General features: G+C 30.8%; 1 long non-coding RNA gene across 2 annotated transcripts; it reads left to right on the forward strand.

Annotated features, from left to right (window-relative positions):
* The first annotated feature begins 1,337 nt into the window (after nt 1–1,337).
* On the forward strand, nt 1,338–4,636 carry LOC108203818 (uncharacterized). Of its 2 annotated transcripts, XR_001803528.2 has the most exons (5): nt 1,338–1,576; nt 2,191–2,304; nt 2,446–2,538; nt 3,967–4,134; nt 4,297–4,636. It is a non-coding gene; the product is annotated as an uncharacterized LOC108203818 (long non-coding RNA). The 2 variants fall into 2 exon arrangements; XR_001803529.2 differs by lacking the exon at nt 3,967–4,134 and having other exon boundaries at nt 4,297–4,631.
* Nucleotides 4,637–5,840: the final 1,204 nt, after the last annotated feature.

A 5,840-nucleotide genomic window follows, 5' to 3' on the forward strand; every position in this document is an offset into this window, starting at 1 on the left:
ATATATAACTATACCTTTATACATAATTATTATATAATATTAAAATATTTAATATAATATAATATTAAAATTATAAATATATATTATAATATAAAATTATAAATATATATTATAATATAAAATTATATATATAATATTATTTATAACTAAAATTATATCATATATAATATAAATAAAATATATAGTATATAATATAAATATAAAACTAGTATATAACTATATAATATAATTATATATTAAGAAGTCAAATTTGTTTCTTCTTATTTATGTGATAACAATATATATAATATAAATATAGAGTTAAGTTCTATGGAGTACATAAAAACATTGGAGTATTGGAGTACAAATCATAATTTTTTAGTTTGATCCTATATAATATCTTTGATTCTCCAAATTTTGATATAATCTATCATTTATAAGTTGTCTTGCACATAATTGTCAATTAATCATTAATATCTTTCAACTTTAACAAGTATTAAGATTATTGTTCTGCTTATTAGTTATATTGCAGAACATAGAGTCCTATGATTTATAAAAGTAATTATTCTACCATTTGATCACGATGTTTATGTTGCAGAACATAATATGCAGGTTGTCAAATATTTACAAATATTATTGGACAAAAAAAATTGAAATTTAGATGACTAGATTACGTTTTATCAAACTTTGTACTCCAATACTCCAATTTTTTTTTGTACTCCATAGAACTTAAGTCTATAAATATAATATTTATCATATATAATATGTATAATAAATATTTTGAATTATAATATATGATTTTTGTTATAATTTTAAAAGTATAATTTATATAAATATTATATATAATTATAATCAAATTAAAAAATGTATATTATAATTTAACATTATTGTTTTTAGAATTTGAAATTTTATATTATAATATTATATATATAGTTTAAAATATATTATAATATATAACTTTAAATATAATATAATTTAATATTATGATAAAATTATATAATTATATGTATAATATAATTTATAAATTATATATAAAATCATATCATAGTAAATATGACTAGTAATTTAATAAAATATTATTTGAAATCGTGTTTTATAATTTTAAAATTACATCAAATGTAATAATCTAATTCTAAAAATATATTAAAATGTATAGTTTAAATGCATTATAATATAGAATTATATGTATTATATAAATTTTAAATTATAATTAAAATTATATTACTTTGAATATAAATTAAAATATATTATATATTTAATTTTAATTAAATTTAAAATATATTAGAATGTGTTGTAGCCTGTAGGATTGATATATACGTCATTCATAAAAAATACCCGGCACACTCTCATTCAAAACTTTAATATACCACTAAGGCACTAACCGTTCCTCTCTGAGTTTGCCATTATCGATTACTTGGTGGGTGGTGGGCTCGATTCTTCTACTGGCTCACTCGATTGTTGGGCTTCACAACCTGATTTGGCTACTCGATCGCTAGGTTAATTAATTGATCTTCTTGTATCTGTACCGTTGCGGCTTTTCTATATCCCAAAATTTAGGGTTCTCTGCTTTCTCTCTGGGTTCACCGCCGGAATGTTGGTAGGTTTTTCTCTCTCCTACTCTCCCTCCCCTCGATCCCCTTTCCCCTCCCTGGTGTGTATTACAATTTACAAGTATGATTTGTATTTCGTAGGACTTTAGCCATGACAATAGTTTATTTGTATGTAGTCATCGAATGGGTCTTTGTAAATTTAGCAAAGAAAGAAAAATGAGACTTCATAATGTGATTAATTGGCTTTGTTGATATAATAGGCCAGAGGGAGCCTGGTGGATAGCCCCCATGTGGTGAAGGGCCAGCCTCTTTTCGGGTTTAAATTAGAAAAAGAAAAACACATGTAGCATAGATTTTATGGTAGATTGTTGGATTTATATACATGCTTGATGCTCTTCAAATTTGGGTCAAAGGTGGATGCATTTAATTGTGATAACTATTACCTGGGTAGAAATGATAACGATTACTATGCATATAATGTTGATAGTTCTCTTAAACATCAATCATACCCGAAAAAGCTGCAGAGCTTTGATCCTTTGGTACATTTTGTCCTAAACACAGGCTTTTGCATTTCATTAGCGAAGCAAGGAGTGTCTTGCTACAAATATGATTATGTCCCGCAAGATTGTGTGGCTCATACTTGTAATGTTTAATGCAACAGTGGTGATCACGACTTGATTTTCCCATACATTGGCACTAAGCAACGGATACAGGATCTCCATTTGAGTGTTGATAGCAGCTGGGCATTATGGTTTGTTAGAGGACAAGTAGCAGGGTATGTTGATTATTAGATCTGGGTCAAGGATTCTTTCTTTATTCATTCAGTACTTTTAGTTCTCGTATAAATTTCTAAATCTTCTACAGATAGACAGAGTCGTATTCACATAATGACATCTATTAAATGTTTTTCATGTAGTTGTAATTTATATATGTGGAGTTATTTCTTGTGGCTCCTGAGTCCTGAATGGATCTATGAGAAGTCTACGACTACAGGGGATCTTCTTTTATGGTAGGAACTCTAATATCCACTTTTGATGGTGTCACTTGTTAGACTTGTATTATTTTTTGTTGAGTTCAAAAGTATTAGGCACTATTTGTATTCAGATTTTAGAAGTATAAATTGTAAGTGTAATTTTTCAGCATTAACAAGATATCAAGTCCTGAATCAGTACGAGCAAGATTAGCTGAAGCAAGATAAATAGCCAACCTTCAGTTCTCAGTAACTTGATTTTATTATATATGTTTAGGAATGTTCATAGACTCTTTTGGTCTATTTATATTATGATTGGACGGCAGGAACTTTGTACTGTTCCTTCAAGTTACTATTGTAGTGAGCTTGATCCTTGAATACCTGGGTGGATTTAGCGAATTAAAGTTCCTGTAAGCTAATATTTTCATTACAGTTTTGGTATCACTATCCAGCAGTGGGCCGCTACTTCTTTTGCTAAACCATTTGTATATATATATATATGATTCTTATGTGATTGACATGTAGTGATCAATAGATTGAGGGCCTAAGATTGATGTGGTAGGTTTTTGCTTCCTAGACCTTGCATCTACTTATATACCTCAAGATTCACTCGTGAAATGGCTTGAAGCCGGTAGCATGCCTATCTACATTGGATTTGGTAGCCTTGTAAGTTTTATTTTCTCAACTTTGTTTGGTCTGCAGTAAAAGGATTTTTACTTTAGGCTATTTGTTCTCAGATGGGAAAACATAAAAATAATGTGGGGGTCAATAGTATAGAGAGCAGAGAAAGGGATCGACAAAACTGAGATATAGACGGAGCCTTCAAAAGGAGAAGACACATTTATATGCCTTCCATTTTTTTTAGTTTTAAAGGATCTCTGACTTTTTCTCATCACTCACTGTCTACATCTCTCTAGATAATTTTTAGGAAACTTTATTGACAGACTTAAATTTAGTCACTTAAGTCCGTTATGTTGGGTGCTTATGACTGAATTCAGGCATGGATACAATTTGTGCAAATATGACGGACTTGTTATTATTTTTAGAAGACAAGGGTCCTTGATGTAGATGTTATATCTGAATTTAATGACAGTTTTCGACATCAAATCTGGTTTTATAGCACAACATATTACATGTTTATGATTCAAATGGCTGATTTATCTCTCCCTCTTTCTCTACTTCTTCGTCCTTCCCTCTTTGTAATGCATATTTATATCTTGCACGATTTAACAAATGAGAAAAAGTATAACTTAAATTATATGTCGATTTATGTCGTAACAAATATTTATGTCATTCATTTTATGTATATTCAATTGGTTTTCAAATTTCTTATATTCATAAATATTGTTCAGATCTGAATATATAGCTGTATATATGTGTGTTCAATCTTATGCGTGTGGCCAATAAAATGCTGCTCACAAGGCAGAATTTTACCATCTTCACCAGTATTTCTTCTCATCTCTGTAGAAATAATATTGGCAAAAAATTATCAAGAATCATAACATCATCATCTAAAAAGGAAGAATGTTATGGGAAAACATATGACAAACCTTCAGCTTTTCCATTAAAAGTTCCCAAAAAAGTTCTTGCTCAATCTGTCCTAGCTTTTCTTGGATTGGGATTCGTTGATGCCGGGTAATTAACTAAAACTTGTTCTCACTGTTACTACCAGTTAATGAGATTGTTATGATTTTGAGATTTTCTGAATGTTAACTTTTAGTTCACTTTTTTGTTCCTGGAACTATAATGGTAATGCATAAACTAAAACTCTACTAAATAGTTAAGCATGATTTTCAGGTCATTTGACTACAGCAAGTGATGTGTACAGCTACAGAGTTTTACTTTTGGAGTTATTAACAGGACGAAGGGCCATGGACAGGAGTCGGCCTAGTAGAGAGCAGAGTTTATTGGACTGGACAAAATCATCACTTAGAGAACCACGAAAGCTTAGCCGAATAATGGACTCAAAACTTGAAAGCTGAATAGTGTTCTAGATGGGGCAGTTCATCTTTGGTGTATTTCTTTGTGTTTGATGATTTTGATTGGAAAAGAAGTACTATAATGTACTGGGCTGTCATATATATAAATAGTACATTTCAAATCGGCCATTACAAAACTGTTGTAGTAGCTATAAAAAACGTTCCAAACGATATAAAAAAACAGTTGTCATCATTTAATAAATTGTTGCCAAAACTGTTGCCAAAAATATGAGTCAGCAGTGGGCCCCACGTGGCAATGCTGCCACGTGGCAATGGGACCCACCAAACAGTGCTTGGTGGGTCCCTTTTTTTTCAAAATTGTGCCTTTTTGGCGACGGAATTAAAATGTTGCATAAACTGTTGCCTTTGCAAGCTAAGGCAACGCCGAAAATACCAACAGCCCAAAACCGTTGCCATTGCAAATTTTCAGCCTGCTGCAACAATTTATGGGCCTCTGGCAACGTATTTGTAATGTTGCTGAAAGCCATTTATGGCATAGTGCTTTGTGTGCTTCTATCTGGTATTGTTTCTATGTTAAGCTATTTCAGCGATTTTGGTGAGATATATTATGTGTGGACAACTCAGAGTTCCATTACTCTCTAGCAGGTAGTTTGTAATAACTTCTTAGTCTGTAATAACTTCTTACTATGGTTATGGTCTGTGAGGTTGTACTGGCTATTGGGCAGGTTTTTCTTTGTGAAAGTATAGATGGAATGTAGGAGCTGGCTGTGGAGGAGGAAGTCTTCTGATAAAAATCTTGGTGAAAACCGAAAGCTCTGGATTGATATCTTCACATTCTGAAAGATTTTCTGATGAACAGGTTGGTTGGTTCATTTCTGTGATTGCCTTGACTTTTCAAACCTTGAAACATGTTTTCTTGTCCTAAATTTGTTTTGTGTACAATTTTTTAATCTGTTTTCCCTATTCACATCATATCCTTATTCTGCTAATTTACTTTTGGAGAATTATGATGAGGAGATAAGTTCCATACTCAAGAAGGTGGGCTCAGGCAACTTCAGTTGCATCGACTAATATGTAGTTGCTTTGTTTCTGCTTGTATTTTCAAAATAAGGTGTCAGCAGACAACAACAAAGAAATACTTAATATATAGTATATTGTTTAATACTCAAAATTAGATACTGTCAATAATTTTTACCGGATAGATATCATGACACTATTTTATTAATTTCTCTATTTCCTGCATGAAATGCAAGACCACAAAGCTGAAGCTCAGGTAAATGTATTTACTATTATCTCTGACCATGTATATCTGACTATAGTATGACATGTCAATAACTCTGTCTAAGCTGACTCTATAGGGTGTTAATGTGTTATATCTTAACTTATATATATAACTTCAAC

This window comes from Daucus carota, chromosome 5 (genome assembly GCF_001625215.2).
Source record: "Daucus carota subsp. sativus chromosome 5, DH1 v3.0, whole genome shotgun sequence".
Lineage (NCBI taxonomy): Eukaryota > Viridiplantae > Streptophyta > Magnoliopsida > Apiales > Apiaceae > Daucus > Daucus carota.